The sequence below is a fragment of the Cyprinus carpio genome, chromosome A18 (genome assembly GCF_018340385.1).
Source record: "Cyprinus carpio isolate SPL01 chromosome A18, ASM1834038v1, whole genome shotgun sequence".
In the NCBI taxonomy this organism is placed as follows: Eukaryota; Metazoa; Chordata; class Actinopteri; order Cypriniformes; family Cyprinidae; genus Cyprinus; species Cyprinus carpio.
In genome coordinates this window covers 24,957,623-24,984,325 of record NC_056589.1, presented here as the reverse complement: position 1 = coordinate 24,984,325, position 26,703 = coordinate 24,957,623, and the positions used below count along the sequence as shown (strand labels likewise).

The window sequence follows — 26,703 nt, the reverse complement described above, 5'->3', positions numbered from 1 at the left end:
TGAAATTCCCTAACTATTTTTTCTCATTTTTATTCCAAGTTGTGATAGAAATGGCATTATATTTCTGACAAACAAACAAACAATAAATAAATAAATTCATAACAGGAGAAATATGGAAATAAGACCTTCAGGATGCACCTTTGAAAGATTAAAAACAGCATATTTTTTATAATATTTTTATCACCATCTGTCAGAACAAAGAGGTATTGTTTTTTGCATGTTAAAGTTCATATTTAGTATTATAAATAAAATTCCTATTAAATGTAATATTTACTGTAGTGATAATGTCAGTTTTGATACAGAGAAAATCAAAGGTTAACACTTTACAATAAGGTCTCATTAGTTCAAGAATTAGGTAACATGAACCAATCGATATTTTTTTTACAGCATTTAACAGATTTGTTAATATAAATTAATCTTGCACACTTTCACTCCACATGTGACACGATGGCAACTAACCTAAATTCTTCCAAAAGTAAAAATTTGGTACTTGCAATTAATTTTCTCCATATCCAAAAAAGGGAATGTTAGTTAATAAAAAACACAACTGTTCATGTATGTTCATGTTAGTGCATTAACTAATGTTAACAGTTCCAACTTTACTTCAAAATCAAATGATGAAATTACATTAAGATTAATAAATGCTGTATTGTTCATTGTTATTTCATGCGGTTAACTAATGTTAATGAATGAAAGCTTTTCGCAAAGTGTTAAGAAAACTGAAATATGGCTTCTTGTGATCATCTCTGATTAATATCAAGTGGAATTGTGGCAATTTTTGAAACATTTGACAGCAGGTATGGCTTTGTTTGGCCTCATGTCTCAAGAATCGGTGCAATATTTCACCTTCTCAATCTATTTATTGAGGAGCTCTGTAAGAGTGTGTTGTGTAGTGGTGTTATTTGTGGGCAGGGTGAGAGCTCTCTCACTGTGACATTTAAACCCGGCAGTGCAGTGAGTCCTGCACTCACTTTAATTGAAACAGATGGAGAATCTGAGGCACAGCCGCAGGGCACGAGCTCTGGGTCTACACACACACACACACACACTGCTAAACATATACTGCATTTATCTAAGACAACCATCACTATTACTATTGCTCATACTTGATCCCTAGCATCAAGTATTAAACTTTGGCACACAACTTGTCTCCTGCAATGTTTGTGCTTAAGATATGAACAATACAGTATATCAAATTGCTTAGCTTGTTGCACCATTACTTTTCTAAACAATATAAATATTGATCTAAGTCTGGTGGACATTAAAAAAACCCACTGAAGAACCTTTAGTTTTTAAAAGGAAGATTATAAGCATTATAAAACTGCATATTACAGTCTCTTCTAAAATTGCAGCACTTCATTGTCCAGATAAAGGCAGAAATCATACACAACAATCACCACCACATTTGATCTTCATTGGAAAACAGACCCAATCTAGATGCTCCAAAAACCACATGACAAAAGCACTCGAGTGCAATAAAAACAGATTTAAAAACATATCTGATAACAGTCATCATCTTGAATGAAACAACATTTCATGCTATCACACTTTACCTTAAATATGATACAGAATAATCCAGAACGTTTGTCTTTTTCTGTCACAAAAGCTTATAGCTCAGGAGCACAAAGTTCAGGCATAACTCAACTCCATCCGCTAACTGACTCCAGTGACCATCCAAGAGAGGCAGAGGAAAGGAGGGAGGGAGGAAGGAGGTGGAGGAGGAGGTGAGCTATTCACCTGTGGAGCAACGATCAGACGCCGATCAGCCGCTGAATTAAAACCCATTGAGAAAGAGTGGTGAAGCTGGTCCCAGGTCAGTGAGCAGGCCTCTATGAGCTCACATTGTCCTCCTGTATGCAGCTGATAGCAGGCAGGGTAAGAGGATCTGTACTTAGTCGGGGATGAAAACAATACCTGCTCGCTCAGGCTACACCGTTCGCTGGGATGGTTTATAGATGGCGGCAGTGTTTTTCTTTGGCGGTGGGGCAGTCAGTGAAATAGACCTGTCAACACATTGCTGTTATGTGAAGATAGGCTTCGTTTTTGACCATACCTGAGCACAAACACACACACACATAAGCAGAGATCTTTTCTAAAGTGCTGCAGTAGCTAACAGCATCCAAGGTGAAATACAGACGTATAGTTTTCAGTTGAGTCATATATCGGTTAATATATCTACTGTACAGTGTTTGTGCTGACAAATGAATGCGATTGTTGAATGAGAACACTGTGTCTTAAATTTGAATTGTCTGAAAGAACGGTAACATACACCTTCATTCATTATACATTCTTACTTCCAGTCCTTCTTTGTATCCGTTTCTCTATCTGGGAGTGTTCGGAGTGACATACTACTTATGCAATTGCTGAAGTATGCATCATGTACACTATGAACATGTTCAGTATGTATGGAATGCCCAGATGACCTACTACTATAATTTGCTGAAATGCAACCTGAGCACAAGGAATACTGTATGAAACATTTTTATACAAACTTGGTAAATAACATTATTTTTTTCCCTACATCATGTCAGATGCATGAAGTGAGCTGTGATGCAACCAAACAAGATCACATCCATTACATATGCCAAAGCAGACTATCCAAAAAGTGCAGAAGATGTGGCACATCCTACAGATGACGAGCACCTTGTTTGTACTTGATACACCGCAGAGCTATTTCAGAGTCTTTATTTTCCACACCCATTATAAATAAAGAAATAATTTATTTCTAATAATTTAAGAGATAATTTATTTAGAATATAAGAAATATTTTTTTTAGACACACACACATGCTTCCTGCTGCATTTATGTTTGCAAAATTAGCTGCTAATCAATGTCTGAGTGTCTGCTGGTCAGTAATTTTACAGCATGCAGAACTTCATGGACTGTCATAACTCTGAAATGAGATTCATAAAACTTTAACAGGAAGTGAAACTCTTCCCTAGATGCATATTAGGTCACAATGACAACAGAGGAGAGGCAAGGTCTTTGCAGTATAAATATTGCCACTTAAACCTGTTTAATATTATAATATAAACAAGCACAAACTGTTAAGTGCACCCACACACACAAAAGTTTCCAATAAATATGCAACAAGCTTGTATTTTAGTTTAAATTTTAGTTTAAGTTAATATCTATAGCGAGACACATTTAACAAACCTATTTAAACTGATGCTAAAACATGAAGAAATATAAAATAGCTACTTTGCTATCATTTCACATTAGTGTTATCCATTATGTGTGTGTGAGAATGGTTTTAGGCAGACATTTTGCAGGTATGGGGTTAAAGCCTACTGCTGTCAGACACATTTGTCTTTAAACGGAGCAGAAAAAGATGGAATAAAATATGCATGATGCAATGGAGAGTGAGAAAGAGAGAAGACTCTTCTGAGTCCTGAGATGTCATGTTCAATGACCTTAGACCGTTCACAGACTCTGTCTAACCTTTGACCCACAGCTCAAACACCCTTAAAAGAGCCATTTAAAATTCTGTTTTTGTTTTATTTATTTATCACTTTCTTTATCTGTTCATATCTTTGGTAGGTTTGCTGTGTTTAAATGTGCTATATAAATAAAATGAACTTACATACTATTAAATTATATAAACATATTTACAATGTGTGTTATATCTTGCATAAACACCTTTGCTTGAGGAATGAAACCAGACATCCATGAGCAACTGTATACTTGCTTTATGATTTATGTCAGTGAAATTGTCAATACTTATTACACTTGAATGGACAGAAATTCCAAGCACACAGTCCACATCCATTTGCCTCTCATTTCTTTGGTGTTGTCTGTACAAGCTTTAACAAAGGCACTTTGTTTTGCACTGTTATTGCAATACTGTTATTTTCATCGATTTCAGATTTAGCCACTCAAAAACATAATGGAAACAGGCACTTCCTGTCTAAGCGGGCAGTTCATGATCATAATAAATAATAGGTCTGGTCCATGTATGCTGCCTGCAAGTCATCCCGGGAGATTCTTAGGTTTGAAGTTTGAAAATCAATCAAGAGATTGTGGCCAGAACAAAACTAAATCTAACAAGTTTTCAGAATACAATGAACAAGACTTCATATTTCTTGTGAAGGAATACAGGAATACCTTTAGCATTAAATGACCAGGAAATGATTCCTGAACTGTCAAAGTGAATGATGGAAAATGTAGTTTGGTCACCTTTTAAACTGGGTCAATTTACAGCTATCAGTCATCAATAATTAAAACATTTTTAAAGTCAAAATGCACAATTATTGTGAATATTAACATTTATTATGATCAATGCAATTAATATGATCAATAACCTAGAACTCAAATAAATTTAGTGGTGTTTACGTGCAAATATATCACAGCATGTGTGGACCAGAGTTTTTGGTGAAGAAATGACTGTAAAATACCTGCTGAAGACCTCCTGTGGTTTGCTCAGACTGATATTTCTCCCTAAGGACAGAATGTTTATCTACTTCTGAAGCATGCTGCGAGTGTGAATGAAGTACCATGGAGAGGGAGATAATCTTGTAAAAAACACAATTTACCGTACAGAGAATTCCACACACACTCACATTTCATGATCCCTTTGAGCACACAGATACACCAAAGTGTGTGCAACAACATGTAATGCCCACGCAATGAAACATTAACCCTGTCATTTCAAACACACCCCTTCATGCAGTATATCCTTCCAAAGAAAGCGGAAAGATTACCACATTCATATACCATGGTTTTACACAATTTGCCAAGGTGCTTAAAAATACAGTTTCCAAAAATGTATGGATACCAGTGCTTGCAAAATAGACGGTATCACATAGTAATACTACTGTAGTAATTGAATGTACAATGGCATTAACATCCAGAAACACCAAAAACATAGCAGTACCATGGTACTTTTTTCGGTTTAGAACACCATTTATAATTTACCACAGTATTATGGTACATATTACCTTGTGTGGAAAAATAAGCGTATTTTAGCATACTTTTAAAAAGAGTTCTTATTATGGAAATATTATGTATATTGTACTAAAGAATATACTTAAATGCATGCATGTAATACATAAACTGTATATAATGTTTTCAGACATGAACTGCAAATATATGAACCTAATTAAATTTATATTAAATGCAATTGGTTGGACTTTAGAGTGCTTTTATTGACCCACATTAGTACATGTAATATTATAATTACTTATATTGTGTTTGAAATATGGTTAAAGTGTACTGACAATGTACTGTCATTAAAAAACAATTTATGGTAACTATGTAAACTATGTGTTTTAAATACGTATACTTTTAAGATCTGAGGTACACTACAAGCACACACTCAATACAGTTAAACTTACTTTTTTTTCACAAGCAACCATGATAAACCCATGTTTTGAACAATTACCATAATATTTCCATAGCATTTTATTCTGGACAAAAAAAAAAAACATGTCACGTTATTTAAATGGTACCAGTAATCAGAGAATGATGGTATAAAGTAGCATAGTGGTATTGTCTGACACCATCCCAGTGCCAATGTATTGTCTTTGTAGTTCTTTTGTAAGGTTAGACGCAAACACACACTGATCCTCACAACACATCTGTTCAGAGACTCTCTAAAAAGATCATTTACAAGCAGAGCAGAAAAAAGTTGACATGTATTTGGTTCCATTTCCTGTCTGGGACTCTGTGACAGTCGGAGCACGGCTAGTAAACATCGGAGAATCTTTCACACTCTTATAATCACAAACACAATCCAATCATTTCTTATCAAGGTGTTTGTTTCCCCTTCTGAGTTCCCTAGAGAAGCAACTTTCTATTCCTCTGTTCATGAATCCACCGGCATTAGCGAATACACATTTCCCTCAAGCCCCACCGTGTGTGTGTATGTTTTGTTTTACTATTCCACAGCACGCTAACCTTCAGAACAGAAAACTGACAGCTCTATGCTAACAATCTCAATTGTTACAATGGCAACGCCACTTGCCGCTATGCTAATGTTTACAGTAATGCTTGAACCTTTCATACTGACTCGTGAAGAAAGAGTGAATGAGAAATTGGGTGAAAAGGGTGAAATGTTGAACAGCAAGGAGAATGGGACAAGGGGAATATGGGGAACAAGGAGGCGATTGCTGTTATCGAGTTGGACAGGTAGAAATTGAATCAGCATTGCTACCAGTGGAAGGGTAATTGATTCTCAGATGAGGCCGCTTTAGGATACAGTGAGAAAGAGAAGACAAGAGAAAATGAAAGTTGGGGATTCTTGAATAAGACAGAGTAACAGAGAAATATTTTTAGAATAAGTTACTGCAATAATCTGCAGATACTTGTTCAAATAAAAATGTTAAAATGCAGATAAGATGCAGGTAGATAAAGTCACAAGTGTATATATACAGTATATACACACATACAGGGGTTAAATTAGGTTAGGCTTACGCTGGTATCTCATCAGTGGACTTTCCTCATACATTTTCAACAATATATGCTATATTTCTTCACACTTTCCTCATTCTAACTAATTCAAGCAATGGTGCGGCACAGGTGTTTTTATATGAATGTATCTCTGAAGCGAACCTTCTTCAGAAAAGTTCCAATGGCATTTTCATTTTAACTGATAAAGTAGTGTTTATGAGCGCAGAGAATCAATTTGAATATTCAATAAGCCCATCTGCAGGATGCGAAAATCCACCCATATAATCCTGTTTTAAATTAATATAATAATTCATACTTCTGACTCATCAAAAAAAAATGGTCTGAACTGTGAGGTTTATCATTTTATAATTTATTTAGTTTTTTGTGAAAATCTGTATCTTAACTATAAGTCATGTTTTTAGTCATTTTACATAATAATACCACAAAAAACAACAAACCACCCTCATCATTCATTAATTTTAATAATAAAAAAATCATTTTTGCAGGTCTTAAACAGTCTTCATAATGACAGAGGTACCAGTGTGTGTGTGTGTGTGTGTGTGTTTACTGCTTCAGCCGTCTCTGGACTATAGAGGATGAGCAGCGACGTATCCCTGTGTTCTGCTCTGCTGCTCTTAATGAGCTTAGTACAGTTGCTGAAATCTCTCTCACACAGGATACACACAGGATGAGAGTCAAACACAGAAATGAGCAATAGGAGGAGAGCAGCATATGATCATTAAAAAGATTAAATAAGAAGCTGCATCTATTCCTCTCCATAACTTCCTGTCTCCGGTTTCAGCTTCCATTCACAGTGAAGGGACTGAAATGCCGACATCCTCCATGGTTTGTTGCTTTCGTTCTACTACAGCATTGCAGTACAGTGCTTGTAAAACAGAGTTCAGATTAAGACCAGACATTTTTAGATTCTAGATTTTATAAAACTAATTGTAAGCTGCTCTGGATGAGTAAATGTAAATACAACAGCTACATGGATAATACAATCTAGAAACTTTTAAATGCTGCAAGTTCAAACAAAAATGACACATCCACGTCCCTCAGACGCAGTCAATAAAAGTCAATCAACCAATCAGGAACATCTCACAACCAATTAGATTCTCATCTGAGAAGAGGAGGTAAAGCTATAATCTGTGAAGGCCGATGTGATATCACATCAGTAATTCAACACAGATCTGATGTATTAGCTCAAGGAGGGTGAAGATCAAGATATGCTCTCTATCGCTCTCTCTTTCTCACACACACACTCACACACACACACAGGTAAAGCACTATGAATAATGAAGGGAGACGTGGAAAGAGAAAAAACGCATCCTTGAAAGAATGAAGACCGGCTCTCCTCCTCTGTCCTGCCAGTGTCAAACTAATGAGACTATGGTCATAAAAAGATGAGTAGACAAATGTAAAAAAAAAAAAAATAACAATAATTTATATATAAATAAAACAATCAAAGGAAAGACAATAGGGAGAGCTCAAGGGTGAAAAACACAACCATGACACCTCTGATTACAAGTGCAGCTTTGCCACAGGATGATAAAGCTCCAGTAATACTTGTTTCCATTAATATGGAAATGGAAGAAAGCGAGGGTTTACTGAGATCAGACGAGCAGAATGGCAAACAGTTAAAGATAATAGATCCTGGCCTTCAAGATAATAGATGCTGGCAGAGTTATGTACAGGAAGGGTAACTTTGAGTTATTAATAATATTCAACTCCAGTGGACCTGTTGACCTCAAGTTGTCCTTGCACTCGCATTGTGTCTGTGTCAGCATGTGTGGGGTTGTTTGGTCTCGTTATTCTAGAGTCTTGTTAACTTCTACACAATGTTTTATGGTAATGTGCTGAATGTAATGAAGATTTTAATGTTTTTAATTAGAATCCATTATCTGTGATCCAGCTAGCATACCGCCGTGTTCCTGAAGTAATGGTACATCAGTATGTAAATTTAGTGTGTTGACATTTTTCTACTTAAAAATGAATTAGTTTAAAATGAAACACCCAAATGAGATGAAAACAAACAACCAGAAACAACCATAATGGTGGTCACTTGTTGATGTACATAAATATAAAATAATTATTTTTAACTGTGTCCTATGTTACAGTATCCTAAACAATAATAATAGTAATAATAATAATAATGTTATATTATATATATACATACATATATATATATATATATATATATATATATATATATATATATATATTATATATATATATATATATATATTACTTTAACCTGTGTCGCATGATATATATATATATATAAATAATTGTTTAACAAAACAAAATGTCAAACTTTATTATATAAAAATATTATGGGTGAAAATGCAGACAATAATTATATTTCTTATAATTACTTTAACCTGTGTCGCATGTTGAAGTAAATAAAATAAAATAAAATAAAATAAAATAAAATAAAAGGTAAAATGCAGATAATAATTAATTACATTTAGTATAATCAATTATAAATTCTAAAAAAAAAAGAATGCATTTTAAAATTAAATTTATTTAAACAAAAAAGCATATTTTGAATAACAAAATAATTTAAAAAATAATAATAAAATGGATTTAGGTTGAAAATCAAAAATTAAATTAAAAACTAAAATAATAACTAAAAGTAAATATTTTTACCATTATCCCCACCCATGCCAAATCAAAAATCAAAACCAAATGATAGCACTAGATTGCTATGGGTGGGTGGCTGTTCATAAATAGGTGTATGACCTGAATGTGTCTGTGCGTTGCACTGGTTTAAACTAAGTGGTATTTGAAGCATCACAGTGGCAAGAAAGTCACAAAATGATGACAGTCATTGCTCATATCATCTAAGAACACACACAACAGGATTTTCACCCAGCAAGAGACAAGTAACACTTACAACAACAGTCATTACAGCAGCCTCTCAGTGTTTGGACACAGTCCATTTTTGTGAATGGAAGTGTGTTTGTGTGCGTTTAGATGCACTGAGATGAAAAGGATTGAAGTCAAAATCTGGCCCACTAGACTAACAATCCAAAACACACAAGAGAGACAGGCCAGCACTAAGAAACACCTTTTCTATTCAGGCAATGGGTCAAAGACGAGACATCCCATTTTGATGTTCGCATTTACAAAAGTGATTTCATATACATAAAAAAAAAAAAAAAACAATTTAATGCAAGTAACGGGTCTACTTTAATGTTTCAAATAACTTTTGTGAAAATAAAATGTCAAAATATGGGTGAAATAATGTTCTATTGTTATTCAACGCAACAGATATATTTATTTGAAAATGAAACAACATACTTTTGATCTGTACTTATTAAAATATATAAAAGAATAATTGATCATAATAAATTTTAGTATATTTTAAATTATAAAATATTCTCTTACCAACAAATGGGTAAAACCTAGTGGTTTGAAAGATAGTGACAAAGACTGGCAAAGATAATATGCCTGACAAGATTTTTTTGGTATGCAAACTCTTGTTACACTGCATTACTTTTTTTTCTTTCTGTAGATTATGGTTAAAATATATGACAGTTATTCTTTTTTTGCTCAGAAAAAAAAAATAAAAATAAACAGGACACATTATAATGTACATAAAATATTCTGAACTGCAATATGTCTTTCAAATTAATTGAAAAACATTATATACACATATAAATACACAGACATCCACAATAAATGCATCAAAACCTCATCTCGTTGATTATTATAACTACACCATATATTATGTGTTTGTGTGTGACTGATTCAAATTGCTGTTAAATATGCTTTCACTATAACATATCTTACATTTGAAATATTCTTAGCTCAAAGAGTGTGCATCCTCTACGATGTTTTTTACTGACAATAATAAGGGAAACCCTGCCAACTCAAGAAGGGAGACGTCATGTAGACGCTGTTCAAGAAAGTTGTGGATTACCCTCCAAAAGTATGTGTGGCTTACAGCCATGGCTTATGGCTTAAAAGATCTACTGAAAGAGTAGAGAGTTTGCTGTGGGATACAGCTAATGCTATTTCATACTTCTTTATTCGGCTTGCTAATAGCCTCTCTGTGGGTCTGTCAGGCTTTGAGGGGGGGAACCAAGCTCATCGCTCCTGTTCTCTCATCCCTACCTGAACCCTACATTTTTGATAAGTGGCTGCTTACTGGCAGAAGAGACTTTAAGGGCCCTATCATACACCTGGCACAATGCGGCTCTAGGTGCAGCGCAAGGGTTTTTGCTAGTTTCAGCCCGACGCAGCTCTCATTTTCCCATCCTGCGCCGCATTGTTTAAATAGCAAATGCATTGGCGCCCATTTGTGGGCTCATGGGCGTGCTGATCTGAAAACGAGGTGTGTTCAGGCACATTGCTGGTGCATTGCTATTTTAAGGAACTGAAAATAGATTGTGCCATAGACCAACTCAAAATTGGTCTAAAGTCTGGCGCAATGTTTTTTCTTTGTTATTTAAAGAGCGCATTAGTATAGGCGGGACCACAACGACATGCTGCTTATTAAACAAACAGGGACGCACAGCAGCACACAAACATGCCAAATATTCAAAATTAAAGAAATACAATGCAAAATAATATTATTGTGTAGGCTACATAAATATAAAAATGCCTGCATGTCATAATGGATAGTCATCAGAATTAAGCTACCTATTTGCTCACGCACAAGCAGCTCCGTTTCATCTCAGAGACGCGTTCTGTCTTTGCGCTTGCCAATTCCGCTGTGTTAATAGCAAATCTGTCAACTGGCTCTTAAAGGGAATGGGAAATGAGACTCTGATTGGTTTATTGCACATTATGCCCAAAAAACACCCATTACTCATTAAGAGAATAGGGACAACCCGATTAGACCATGTGCCTGGGTGCGCCGACCGTTTTCCCGCCGTTAAACTAGCAAAAGTGGATTCGGATAAGTGCACCTGCACCGTGCGCTTTAGACCATGCGCTTAGATCGTTAAAATAGGGCCCAAAATCTTAATGTCTTTTTAATGTCTTTTAATAAGTCTATTTGATTTATAATATAAAATTAATAGCACATCACTCTGTAAAAAGACAAGCAAAGTATGAAGGTATGTGTTCATGTCAGCAGCACAAACTGGACAAGCTAAACTGTTGTAACACTTTGTTCAAATCACTAACATTCAATATAAACAATAGTAAAATTACTCTCTTGCTTGTTAAACACCACAAAGAAAGTTGACATCCCTGAAATAAACAAATTACATTAAGAAAAAATTATTTAGTTTTGGTATTTCATAACCATAAACTGATATAGAAATGAAAAAAAAAAAATAAAACAGACAAAAACACAAAATCCCTTAACACTAACTAAAATTAAAACAAAAACAGGAAATATAAACAAATTATAATTCAAAATCGACCCAGGAGTACCGTGAAAGCACCACAACACTGTTATATAATTAAAGTACAAAGATGGCATAACCATCTAATGCAATCACTGTCCTATAGTACTGCTAGTACAGTTTAAGAGAAAAGAGCTGTTGTAAAGTCTATGAGGGCTAGGAAAGCTTGTGGTGATTGATAGTGTTGGTGGTTTGAGGGCAGATTATCCTCTGTATATTATGGCCAGCTGAATTATGAGAACATTTTCTCCCTCTGCAGGGATCCAGAGACTTCTAACTGTTCTTTGACTCTGGATGTTTAATAAACATGATAGCAGTGGCAAATGTCCGGCAGGGAAAATGAAAGATGGGAACTGAATCCCATTCAGAAAGTTAATGAAGCTGTCTGTACAGGCAGATGGTGCGTTTAATTTGGGTGATAGCTGATGTTGGACATGAGGTAACATCTGGAGACCGGTCATGGTTTGGACTTTGTAGCCTTTCCAATTTGGGGGTCAAAGGAGTCAAACTGATGTTCAGGCCTGTCCGTTTGCTTCAGACAGAGTGAAGGAGGTCAGGAATAAACATTAAATGGATAGTTCCAGTCCTTGATTCTGATTGGTTGAGCCAAGTTTAACGCTGCTGTAAATTACTCTACAAACATACACCTTTGTTTACATTTGTGTGTTACTCGGCAACCACTTTGTTGGAACCACAACCATTTCTGAGGAACTACATTTTTTGGCGGAAGAATACTGTTTTTATTAATATCATTACACTTTATTTGCACTGTTTTATTTTGAGAAACCTTACTACGTATATGGAATAACCATTTTATAACAACGCCCATTAGCTGTTATAAATTCACTGTAAACCACGGCTTCTTGGGGCTTATTGCTTTATTTTAGCATACAAGATGATTCAAATACAGCACAGAGTTAACTGGCTCTAATTTAAAGGGGTATATTTGGTCAGCAAGATCATTTTATAATGGTACATGAAAAGTGTTAATACTATATCCTTAAAATTTTACATTTTTGTTTGACGTTGTGCTGCACGATTTGGAGACAAAAAAAAACTGTGACATCACTAGAATTTCAGTAAAATAAATATATAGGTTTTAGCTTGTCAAAGAAAGTTTTTGCTTGTATTATTTCCCATATATTTTTAGATTACTGGTATCAATCTCAGACAGGCTTGTTAATTAGTTTGCCAGTTGATCTTAGTTAAACCTATAACAAAAATAACTAAAAATTCTTAAAATTATTTATATATTTAAAATTATTATTATTATAATTTAAACAGTTTATTATTATTATTATTATTATTATTATTATGTTCATAATAGGAAATATTACTATTTAATATTTCATTGTATAATAAAAAAGAGTATAAGAAAACAACAATAAATGTAATATACAGTACAACTAAAATTGCTATACTAACATATTTCAACTAAAAGTACAACTAAAAATGATATACTAATATTAGTCTTAATTTCTTAATTTTCTAATGTTAAACTACTGAATTTTATTATATGAATTAAATGAAAAAATTTAAATAAATATTACCATTTTAATATTTCATTGAATGATAAAAAAGAGTGTTTATGAAAAAAGAATGAATTTATTTAACAATACAACTGTAAGACTGCAATACTAACATTTTTTTCTTTTCTCCAAACATTAATCCATCAAGATTTTATTTTTGATGGAAAACCACAGGGAGCCCTTAAAGCTCTTTTCTTATCAATAGCCTGTTTATAGGCGCTTATTATTACAAGTTTTGGAGGATGGTTGATGCATGTTGCGTAAAGCGACCCAAACTCAGAGCAGATGCAGAGATGAGTTTGTGTGGAGCAGTATTTACTGCAAAATGATACAGTAAATGACAAAATGATACACTAAAAAAAACCCACCAGATCATGGGCTGCTTGTGTGTAAAAGATACACGCAGAGCATATATTTATTTAATTAAAATCACAGCCTTAGAGATTTGATAATCGCAATAAATCATATCGCCATTTCAGTTTTATTTCAATTAATCAAGCAGCCATAGTTTGGCTTTGCAATCACTGTAATTATATTTATTTGGAACCAAAGAGAAGTACACTAAATTAGCACACTTGATCCTGAGTGATTCTAGTGACTCGAGCACAATCACACACACACATATACACCTGGATAAAAAGATGGACTCTCTTATAGACACACACACATATTAATCCCAGCACCGCTGCACACCAGAGTCAGATCCAGAAAATGATCCAAGCTAAGCAGCATCTGAAGTTAGATTAAATTGCTCTTGCTACCCAAATGACTCTTTAAACATTAACAAGAGTGTGCTGTTGGGCTTTGTTGCATTACCCCACTCTGAGTGCCAAAACCAGCCACTAACAGCCAGAGATGAGACTAATGGATCTACGCCACAATATGAGGAAATGTAGCGCTCAAAGCACTGTGGGAAAAATCACGTCACTCTCCCAAAACAAATAATATCAGTAAGAGCCTGAAGCATAGCTGCGTGGAATACTACTGGCGTAAAATCATAGAACAACAGAATTTCAGGTACAATTAAATTCATGAAATACCGTATGACTCTGTTAAATATGTTTTACTCTGGTTATAAAAATCTTAAATCCCCAAGATGCATTGCTTAATTAGTTTGGTTTCAGAGACTTTTAAGAAATCATACTAATAATCAGCAAAAACTACTAACCAGCAGCGACACAGTCCAGGCAGGTTTCTGCTGTTCTACTAATGATTTTATGCACTCAAAGAGCTACAGATCGTGTAATTGTACTTTTTCACTAACCATGCATAAACAGTTTTTTTCTCAAAAACACAAACATGTACATTTATGCTGCTCACATATTATTGTAGCACAGTTTATGCTGAATATAGTGTAATCAGACTTTAAACATTCATATGTTTTTAAGATACTGAAAAAAAGCACAAATGTCAGGGCATGTCAAAACAAAAAAGTCACTATGGTTAAAAAAGTCTGCCAAATTAATAAGGTGTAAGTACACTATAATTCAAAAGTTAAATTATTTAAAAAAAATAATTGCTGTTCTTCTGAAGTTTCTCTTGATCTAAAAATCCTGAAAAAAAAGTGTCACAGTTGTGCTGCTTTCAACACTTATAATAAGACATTTTTCTTGAGCAGCAAATCAGCATATTAGAATGATTTCTGAAGCATCATGTGACACTGAAAACTGGAGTAATGAACCACCTTGGAATTTAAGGCTGGTTTAAGCAGGGTCTTTTTCAGCAGTCAGGAATCTAAAGTTGTTTTTGAGATGCTTTTTAAATGTTCAGCAACAACATACTCCAAAATGACAGTAAACAGCCTACTCAATTATATTTAAATAACAGAATGATGCATTATGAATGAACTAAATTACTATCTGTTAACTATTAAATTACTAACTATTTTTTACTAAAAAACATTAGTACAAAAACATTATGAGTGTTCTATGCTTATGCCTAAAGCCTTATATACTCAAGCCTAAAGAAAGCACATTCACTTGGGTCATGAATATCTGTTCAGCATCACTTTATGGCTTGGTGCTCATATCAGCACTGCTGAAAAGACCTGTGTGATAACACTTACCAGAGTCTCTGAGGACATCAGCCACACAAAGCCATCGATTCCTCCAGAAGTCATGGCTTCTCACACCTGTGGGCTCAGCAGCATCAGGACCACGTTTGTTAGATCATAGTATGGTTCCCTCTCTTCTGATGGGCACATCTTAAACCTGTTAATTACAAAACCCAAACATTTTCAACACTCGCTTACAGATAATCACAATATGTGTAATTTCAGAGTTTCATAATTATCCATTCTTCTTTACTGTTCTCCAACTAATTTATTACTAAAATGTTTCTAAATACTTCCATTTATCTGCATTAAGATTTATGTAATGTAAGCTTTATACATACCACAATAAGTTGTGTATTAAACTCACGTTTATAGACTACTCCTTTAATTGCTTATTTAATTTAACAGTGAAATTATAAATATACTACCATTCAAAAGTTTGGGGTCAGGAAATTTGTTTTACGTTTGGTAACACTTTATTTTAAGGTGTCCTTGCAACACTTATATGTACTTACTATTATAATAACAATTATTAATGCATAATTACATGCAAGTAACCCTAAGCCAAACCAAATCCTTACCCCCACCAGTAAGTACATGTAGTTAATTAATATTACTCAGTACTTATATGCATAATTACACTGTAACAAGGACACCTTAAAATAAGTGTAACCTTATGTTTTTGAAAGATGTCATTATGCTCACTAATGCTGCATTTATTTGATCAAAAATACAGTAAAAGAGTAATTGTCAGACTTATGTTCCCGTTTTGTTGTTGTTTTCTGTCTATGTGCTGCCCATGTCTTAGTTCACCCTCGTGTTTCCTTATGCCCTTATTTGGTTATGTTCCTGCTCCTGTCCTCATTGTTTCATTATTAGTTCATTAGTCTCCACCTGTGTTTAATTATCTAGTTTACTCCATATTAATTAAGCCCTGTATTGTTTCCAGTCTAGCGTCCGTTATTAAACGTCGATGTTGTGTCTCTGTCTGCCTTTAGTTACCCAGTGATGGATTAATTAAGACTGTTTACTTTGAGTTCAGCCCACATCTTCTTGTTCTTCGTTTTGCCACAGAAGGCAACCATAACTGTAATATTATGATATATGATTTATTGTTTTCTATTTATTCCTATTTACTCTGAACTTTCTGCATCATTACTCCAGTCTTCAGTGTCACATGATCCTTCAGAAATCATTCTAATATGTTGTGCTTGAGAACCACTTCTTATTAATATCAATGTTAAAAACAGTTGTGTTGCTTAATATTTTTGCAGAAACCATGATGCTTTTCTTTTTCAGGAATCTATATGTCAGGAATGTTTCTATTAACACTTTTGATCTTTGCTGAATAAAAGTAAACTTTTGAACAGTAAAATGTACAGTATGTACATATATACAGTTGACCAAGTGACTTATGCTAAAAAGTCAAACTTTGACCACTCCCCCCATCTTCCAACAGACATCCCACCTCAGACTCACACCATTGGCTGAGCTAATGTCAGGATACTCAAACAAACAGAGCACTGATTTAATAGCAGCACATTCGATTTCTCATAGGCTTACTCATAGTTTTATCTGCAAATTAAGCAAAACAGACCTTGTACGTTGAACTCACCAGTACTGGATGTTCGAGGCTGGATGTCTTTCCTCAGTCTCCCTTCTCTATATTTAATCTGTTGGTGATAAAGTCTGTCCCTTCTATTCCTCAGAGAAGCAGTGAGTGTCAGTGAGAGAGACAGAAAGAGTGTTTAGGGCTTATCACACTTTTCCTTCAAAAAAATAAGCGCTTTCTGCTGTCGTGTTGGAGAGAAGCATTTCCTGATGTTCTCCGAGAGTGAGATTGGGTTCGGTGATGTAAACCCATCCGTTACGATGCCATGCGGGGATTGCCGACAGGAAGTTCAGTTTTTCTACAGACCACCACACCCTCTCGTGTTAGTGAAGGTGGGAGCGACGGAGAGAATGTGTGTATGTGTGAGCCTCAAAGGACAGATCTAGAAAGATTGGTCTTTTCCCTTGGACACACACCCCTAACTGAGAAACATGATTCAAGCTAGACTAAACTTTGATAACAACATAGAAAACTCCTCAATGTCCCACACACACACACACACACACACACACACACACACACACCAAGTATACCCCAATGTAACATAATCAACACTGCAATGCACATACATGACTAGATTTTGACATCAACACAAAAAAACACGAGTGGTGCCATGCAAAACTCGCTGCCATGACGATAAGGTGTTGTAAACAGTAAACAGATCAGCTGGAAAGCTGTTCTGGGTTATTTCTCAGTGGTTATTTCTTATTGGCCCAAGTCAAGAGTCAACAACCAAGTCTCTACAGCTTTATTTACACTGCAAGGAAAAATTAGAATTTATTTTTAGTTTTTTTGTTACATGTGGTCTGATTTTTTTTTGTTACATGTGGTCTGTTTTTTTCTGTTTAGATTGCACTCGCTTTTCTAATGCAAATTAGCATAGATTTATCATACATGAATTTTTCTTCATTAGAACATCCAATCTGTACACATTTATCACAGCATAAAAAGTCTTCTCCTTTTTTTTTTGCGATCAACTTTTTGTCCCATTTTAAAATGTAGTAACATACAGTACAAGCATATTTATGCATATAATACAAAAAACAACTAAAATCCAAAATAAATCATACGCCAATTTCCAGTAACATAAAAATTTAAATGATGATGGTTATTATTATTATTCAAGGTATTTTAGAATAATAATTTTTTTGTCTGTCTCAAATATCATATCAAAAAAATCATGTGCAAGACATACAGTTTAAAATATTCCTCATTTACTTTACTTTTAAAGAAGTCTCTTGTGCTCATAAAGGCTGCATTTATTTGATTAAAAAAATACAGAAAAAAACAGTAATCTTGCAATAAACTTTAAAAAAATAAAAACAATATAATAATATCTTTTTTTTTTTTTTAATATCTTTTTAAATATAATTTATTTCTGAAATGCAAAGCTGAATTTCCATCAGCCATTACTCCAGTATAAAGTATGTGTCACATGATCACCTCTATGGGAGTTTTCACCTGTTTTAGTGTAAAAAATATTGCTTGGTACTAGCACACTTGTTAACAAGCAACATGATTAGGAATCATCCAGTCTGTAGCACATATAATAATAATAATATAAGCAAACATCCCTAAAAATACAATAAATATCTGTGCCCATAAGGACACAAACTAAAATGTTCTGTCAAAGTGCAGACCTACTGCTCAGCACAAAGCACTTAATAAACCCGGCCCAAGTACAGAGCCTTGGGGGTTACCCGTTAAAGTACTACAATAATAACACACACTGACCTTGAAGTCTGTCTGCTTTTTTAATAATCAGTTATGACTTTATTTCCCATGTCTGCAGAAGTCATATGCACCTGTCCAAACCGCAATATCAGATGAAGGCCAAAGAGTAATTGAAACAAGCTAAATGCTAATATTTAAAGACATTTATTTAAATAAGTTCCTCGTCGGAGTGATAGGTATTCCCTACGTTAGTATGTTCAGCGCTGCTTCCTGTCAAAGTCTTCATATCAACATCTTTAAAAGGTCAGAGTTGTCATTTTTGTCACATGGCCCTGAAAAATACCGCCTCAACTATTCTTCACCCCTATCATACCTGCTGCAGAACCTGTCCAGAGATTTCCTCTCTCTCGCTCTCGACTCAGAGCCGGTGTGACATTTTATCACTGCTGTGTCAATGTGCCACTTCAAGTCTTGCTCACAGCGTTTCTTTATTTCCATCCAAAATCGCATACTGACGTTTCGTCATTTCTGGGTCACCCCAAGCATCGCTCTGATATCAAAGCGAGCACTGTTTGCTTGTTCACATAACAGAGTAACAGACTCAAACGGTGTCGAACAATAAAACCACCCCAATCATGTGTCAGTCTGATGGAGGTGAGAGAATTAGCATGTGTTTAATTTGTTACACAGCTGTGTTTCTGCCGGCCAGCTTGTCACTCCAGGTGTGCGTTTTGTTTAATGTGCACCTTTCAGAGGGTGTCTCCCCTATCAGCTTTAAATATCACATGTTTGATGTGTCATTGGATGCTACAAGACTCATTTCAAGCTTTCATTTGCAGTAAAAATTAATTTTCATTAAAAATGAGTGACTATAACGGCACTTTTTTCTATCAAATGAATCGCCAAATGAAATTAGACATATTGCTGTAAAACGGTGGACATTTCCAGTAAGATTTCAAGGTTATTCTGCCGAGATTCAGTTATTTCACCTTCATTTTATTGTCTTGGCCTCCTGTTGCCACCCATGATCCTGCAGTCGTTGATTAAGAAGAGAGGTGTGGTTACTAGAGTGTGATGAGGTGTACCTGAAGTTAATAGTACTTTGTTAACGCTGCAATAAAAGGGTGTGCTTAGACTTGCTAATGTCATTTTTATTGATCGTGATTCTTGAAAAGGCCAAGTGCCCAAGATGCATTCGGGACAGATAGAAATCAGATCATTTAAATCACCACCAGCATCATCATGGAAGTGGACTATGTTTGCACTGGAATAGTGGATCAGAGTTTATTTCAGTTTTACAGAAAAATAGAAAATCCTCTGCATTGGAGTCAGGGTAGATGGCATATTTAATTTTTCATGAATGAAAATGAGTCTGTGAGGGTTGTAGTTTTGTTTTTCTTCATTGCTTTTGATATTTGAGCTGATGCAATAGTGAACACACATCTTTACAAAACAATTCCTGGTACCACAAAACTACATTCCACTCCAAAACTCTATTTTGTAAAATTTAGACATGACTTGAGACCGTTAAGACAGTACAACCCATTGAACGGGCTGTGGAGATCTCTTTTACAGCCTTGTGTTTATTAACAAAAAAAAAAAATCAAATATGGTATAATGTATATACGTACAAAGGCTCTCTGAGACATCAACAGCAACCCCTCACAACCTGACAAATCTCTCTGATACAGCACATCAATTTATTTTCACCCTCTAACCACCTTGTCTGCTCCTCGTTTTCAACATTTAGGTCACATTTTCCCCTGTAAAACAATACACTTATAATATTACAGCAGGATTGTATCTCTCTCTCTCTCTCTCTCTCTCCAGAGTGCCTTTCATGCTCTCAAGCACTTGTTCTCTCCGCATGCCAAAGAGCAGCTAACAGCCAGAAACAGCCAAAAGGAGGCACTCAATACGCCCTGAATTATTCAACAGCTTTATCTGCTGTCCAACAACAGACAGGGAGAGAGAGCGAGAGAGAGGTTAAGATTAATATCCCTCCTCTCTCTCTCTCCCTCGTCATATTTCTTTCTCCCTCACGTCATTGTTCAATTATTCATTGATGGTTAGTTGAGCAGAATGCAGGTCTTTTGATAAATGGTGTTTGGTGATCGACTGATTTCAATGTCACAACATCTACTCACTGTATATTTGTTTTTTGTATATTGCTTTTCAGTTAGGAAATGTTTCAGTGCATTTGGAAATGTTGATTGATTGAGACAGATAAAGTGGACCAGACTCTTCAGCACTCCACTCAGTGTGACTGAAGCCCTGCAGATATTCACCTGTCTCTCTGTATCCGTTTGTCTCTCTCTCTCTTTCTCTCTGTCAGACTCTGCCACACACATCCTGAATATAAAGTTCTTATCTAAAGGCAAACTCAGGCCCTTCGCATACTTCAGTGTACACAGCATCAGGTAAAGCATATGAGTGGCTCTTCATCTGTCTCATTAAATACAGACTTCATTAGTCCTTTATTGCTGTTAAGATCTATACACTGAAAGTCATTGTCTGTTTCACTTGCAGTACAGGTTACCTCTAAGAAGATTACTGGAATGCAACTTAAAGGAATAATCCACCCAAAAATCACAGTACCTATACTGTATATACACTTATGTCATTCCAAACCTGTTATTTCTTCAGTGGAACAGAAAAAGAGAATTATTAAGAAAGAACGCTTACACTGCTCTTTTCCATATGATGACCTTAGTTATTAAAAAAGCAGTAAAAGGCATCAAAAAAGTAGACCCTACTAATGCACTATATTCAAAGTTTACTGAAAGCATATTATGCGAGGAACAGGCAAAATGTAAATCATTATTCACTAATTATTATGTAGTCCTAAAGACTTTTTGCAGATTTTATCATTCGCCAGGCAAAACTATGAAGTCAGATCACTTTCAAATAGTAATAGTTTACAACAAAGTCTTTAGCTGTAATAAAAAAGCAATAGCAAACATTTCAAAATAGACAACCTCTGTTAAAATGATCTTTCTCTCTCCTTTGGATTATCTGTTAAATATATAAATAATAACAATATTATATATTATATATATAATGTCCAGATATATGGGTGTCCAGAGTAATTATTTGATGCTAGAGTTGCATTTTTCTCTAAATGGGCTCCTGCTTCCAACAGCATAAAGACTGGAATTTGTGCATAATAAACATAGATCACTGTCTTAGTTTAGGTTACACAACAGATTTTGTTTCAGGATTTACGTCTTTGAGTGCTTCTGCTTTAGCTCCACTAATAGACATACAATTACAGAATATGACATCTATAACTCTGCTCAGCTCTGCGAGAATAAACAACGCATCTAAGACAGACACAGAACTAGAAGAAAAATGAAGCCCATAGAATTGAAACAAAGCATTAAAACTCCCTTAAGTCGCTAATGAGCATCCAGAGTAAGTCTCAGACAGCACAACTCGCCCACAGACCGTCTGATGCACTGTACACACAATAACACTGAGGGTGATTTAAAACAGAGTTTTATGCTGATTGGCTGGGTCTGAATACTACATGTTTACAAAATTGACCTGTAGGTGGATGAATGACTTTACTAACCAAGTAATCAGTCAGAATCTCAGAACAATTTTAGGCCAGTTTCCTCTCTCTGATTTGATGTGTTTAACATAAGACACATTCAAAAGCACATAAATGGAGTACAACAAAAAGAAACAGGGGTCTGGACAAACATTGTCAAAAACTATTTTAAATATATTGAGCTTTTAATATACATTTTTACTTGTTTTCAATACTGTTTTTAAGCGTTGTGTTTTAAAACGGTATTGAAATATTTTAAAAGCTAAAAATACACAGTTATAAATAGAATGTATACATATAGACAGATTTTTTACAATTATTTTAATAATTAAATTATTTTTTACTTTTTTTTATTAAAATTCAATTTTAAAAATTAGATGAATTATCTGAATTATTTAACAAATAAAATATCTAATAAATGTTTATATATATATATATATATATAACATTTATTAGATATTAGATTATATACTGTATATTATTTAATATCTAATAAATGCTTTATACATACAGATAATATATATATATAGATAGATAGATATATATATATAGATAGATAGATAGATAGATATATAGATAGATAAAATAGACATATTATATATATATATTTGATACTTAAGAGCTCATTGTTTATAAAGCTTGTACAGCAAAAAATATAAGATATTTAAAAAAAAAATTCAGATGGAAAACATATTTTTGCCACACAATGTCAGGCTGTTATTGAAAATTAGAACTTGTTCTTAAGTGACTTGCCTGGTGTATTTAATGTTAATGTAAAAAATAAATAAATAATAGTTGTCCATACAATCAATCACTTGCAGACACTACCGTCCTTTTTACCATGCTATTCATCATCAATTTCAAATTTACCTGCTCCTAAGTAACATATAAATAAATAAAAACAAACTGTGGTTGATCATTTTACATGCAAGTCAGATTCTTAAGTGGGCACTTCTTGGCCAGACTAAAGCTGCAAAGTGCACCAGACATTATGCTGATAGTCAAAGACTGGCTCTGCGAGACTAATGAGCATCTGTCTGCAGGATACTCTGTAAAGTATGTTTAAATTACTCACACACAATGCGAATGGCTCCTGAAGTACCAGACATGGACTTATTACAGAAAATTACCATCAGCTGATCTTTGATCTTTACAAAATCTTCACTTCGTGCATTGGTGAAATGTGAAGACTTTCTTTGGAATGGCATATTTTAGTACTTAAAGCAAATTTAAAAGGTCAGGTTTGCTCAACTCACAATTACTTAACGAACTCATCAACATGGAATCAGAGATCAAACGATGACCTGGAAGAAAAGAAGTCAAGTGGCCGAAGTTTAGCTACATAATATGGTGAGATGATGAGATAGTATCCTTTTCCTCAGGTATCCAAACTGACTGTACACTGCAGCCAGGATTTAACACCCCAAGAATCAATGCGGCGTGCCAAATGTATCGGTGGTGATGCAGGCGTGATGTAAGGGCCTGCTCTTCCTCCGCCAACAGGAACACAGCCAGACTCAGTTAAAGTCATCTAACATGGCCGCCAGTCACTGGGGCAAAGATAATTGTCTTTTCTGGAGATGATAAATAAAAAAAATAAATTAAAAAACAGCTTGGGATGGAAGCGAACAGGCATGCAAAAGAGAGAGAGAGAGAGGGAGAGAGAGAGAGAGAGAGAATATTTCAACAAAGGGCAAAAGGGAGACATTTTAGAGCATCTCATGGTTTCTCATTCCCTTCCCTCTCATTCTCTCTCCACCTGCCTTCATTATTCTAATACCACACACACACTTGTGCCAAACTGAATGTAGGTCATCTCTGAATGGGCATGTGAAAATGAATGATGAATAAAAACAATTTATCAATGTGCAGATCCCTGTGCACTATGAGCAGGAGTGGAAGGTCACATAACACACCCCTCACATTTTATGCATAAACACAAATCACACCACACACACAAGCACGTGGAAGCAGATTTCTACATTTACCGAAAATGTGATAAATGTTTGCCTGTGCAGAACTCAGTTTTATTCTTTTATTTTATATCTTTTAAATAAATGCTGTTCTTCTGACCTTTCTATTCATCACAAAATAAGAAAAAAAAATGTATCATAGTTTCCATAAAAATATATTAAGCAGGCTGTGCTAATAAGAAATGTTTCTTGAGCAGCAATTCAGCATATTAGAATGATTTCTGAAGGATCATGTGACACTGAAGACTGGAGTAATGACGCTGAAAATTTGGATTTGCATCACAGGAATAAATTACATTTTAAGATAAATTCAAATAGAAAAAAACTATTCTAATTTGTAATAATATTTCACAATATTACTACTTTTAAAACCAAAAGATGTCTGAATACTGAAAACCAACAAAAAAACAAAACCAAAAGAGGTGCATTTAGACATCTTGTAATATACTTCTTTATATCTGTGCACCAACCAAAAGACGTCTGAATACTGAAAAGCAACAGTACAACTCTCCTCAGTGAGTCTAAAGGTTGACAATGAAGGGTGATTTATCATTTGATTCAGTTGTAATTGAACCATTTAGTGCAGTGGTTTTCACCCTTTTCCACTTGAAATCCCTCTGTTGTCCAACACAATATTCAAAGGCCCTTAGCCCCCAAAAATATATTGATATATTAAATGAATTAATCATGAATCATGATTGTGATCCTAGAAGTTAAGTACTGTATGCTCCAAAAAAAAAAAAATATATAAAAATAAAAAATAAAAAAGATATGCGATCTAATATTATCATAATAACATAATAATATTACAGATTAATTTGAATTTGATTCATATATTAATAATTATTTATTAATTTCAATACTTTTAAATCATCCTGCGGCCCCCTTGGAAATTTCCTGAGAACCCATAGTGGGCCCCGGCCCCATGGTTGAGAAACACTGATATAGTGTTCTCAAAAGAGTGAGGGTTCATGCATAATAAATCTTAGTATTCATGAAATGCTTTGAACAGAGACCATTATGTTAATTAATTCCTCAAGTCTGATTTTTTTTTATTAATTTTTTTTTTGGCATTTCCTAATTCAAGCATATTGATTTTGTAATATTTCTTACTCCTGCACTGAAATCTTCTTCAGGTAAGGACATCTAACCTCCCATCTCTCACTTCTGTGTGAGTGAACTGTGAAGGCATGCAATTCAAATGCAGAGCATGCTAGATGTCCTTCTCTCCCTGAAAATCGGCACTGACGTTCACCTCCTCCAGCTAGTGGAGCAATCTATTTTATCCCCCATTCCTTTAATTGACTGATTGTCACGTTGTATCACAAGCAAAGCAAGCTCAGGGTGATGTAAAGGACAGCGGCCGGACACTGCACTTCTGCTCTCTCTGCCTCTAATGAGATATTAATGGTCGAAGCCATCCATTGCTGCAGCTGCAGTGTGCTGAGACTACACTGAGCTCCAGCGCTTATGAAACAGTGACCTACAGTGGTACAGAGCTGAACTGTAATCAGATGGACATTGCATAGCAGTATTTTGCTCTCAAAATACAGTTTGAGTCTCATGTGCATCTACACAAAGCAGGAGCAACCCTTGTTGACAATGAAATGCTTTTAAAACATCCACAGAAGACTGAAGATAGCCCAACAGCATTCTGGAGATTATTCCAGATTGATCACCTGCTATTGGTTGTTCAAACATAACATTTAATGCAATAAACTTAACTGAATTCAATTAAAGAATTAATTAATGTTGTCAAAAACACCAAGACCATGAATCCATAGGACTTAATAGGCTAAATAAATAAATGTATGACTACAACAAATTCAAAGCCACACTTTCATTAAAAAAGATTATTACTATATTTCCTTCATTTAATTTTGAGTGCTGCTTTCATTAAAGCAAAAAGGCCTGATAAAATACTATGAAATGCCGAAATAATTATATATAAAAAAAAAAATTGTTCATATGATATTGATGATATAATCATAAAAACAAAATATGTATAAAGAATGCAAAATAAATGCATTTTACTATGAGGTCTCAAACTTTTGGACCCCACTGTATTTCACAAAAATTATTTAATTTCTTTAATACACTGAAATATTAGATACAAGCATACCATTTTAATTGATTCCCTTTGATAAACGCTTGATTTTTCAATGGTAAGATTTATATTTGCATAAATGGCCAACTTTATTAGTTATTATTAGTTTTTGCTACTGATTTTTAATGATAAAAATTCTTTCCCCATTAAAGGCATTAAACTGAGGCATAGCTCGCACAAATATGGAAATTATATTAATATTTAGGCCTACTCACCATCATGCTGCTGCTTACGCCGTTCTTTTCAGTAGAACACGAATTAAAAAGTTTTGAAGAATGTTGTCGATGTTGTTGCTAAAATAAGGAAAGGTGAATGTATATTCCAAAAAGAAAAAAATAATAATAATAATCCACCCGCAACAATTATTCAAAGCGAACTTCATGGCGCACATGTACACCGTCTCTGGATAATAAACCACATATCCCATCAGCCCCCTGACCTCTCAATAACTA

General features: G+C 34.5%; 1 long non-coding RNA gene across 1 annotated transcript; it reads right to left on the bottom strand.

The window, feature by feature from the left end:
• Nucleotides 1-674: 674 nt before the first annotated feature.
• On the bottom strand, nt 675-26,677 carry LOC122148608. The gene is made up of 3 exons (XR_006162503.1): nt 26,467-26,677; nt 15,345-15,489; nt 675-2,003 (listed from the first exon to the last, which is right to left on the bottom strand). It is a non-coding gene; the product is annotated as an uncharacterized LOC122148608 (long non-coding RNA).
• Between the last annotated feature and the right edge of the window lie 26 nt (nt 26,678-26,703).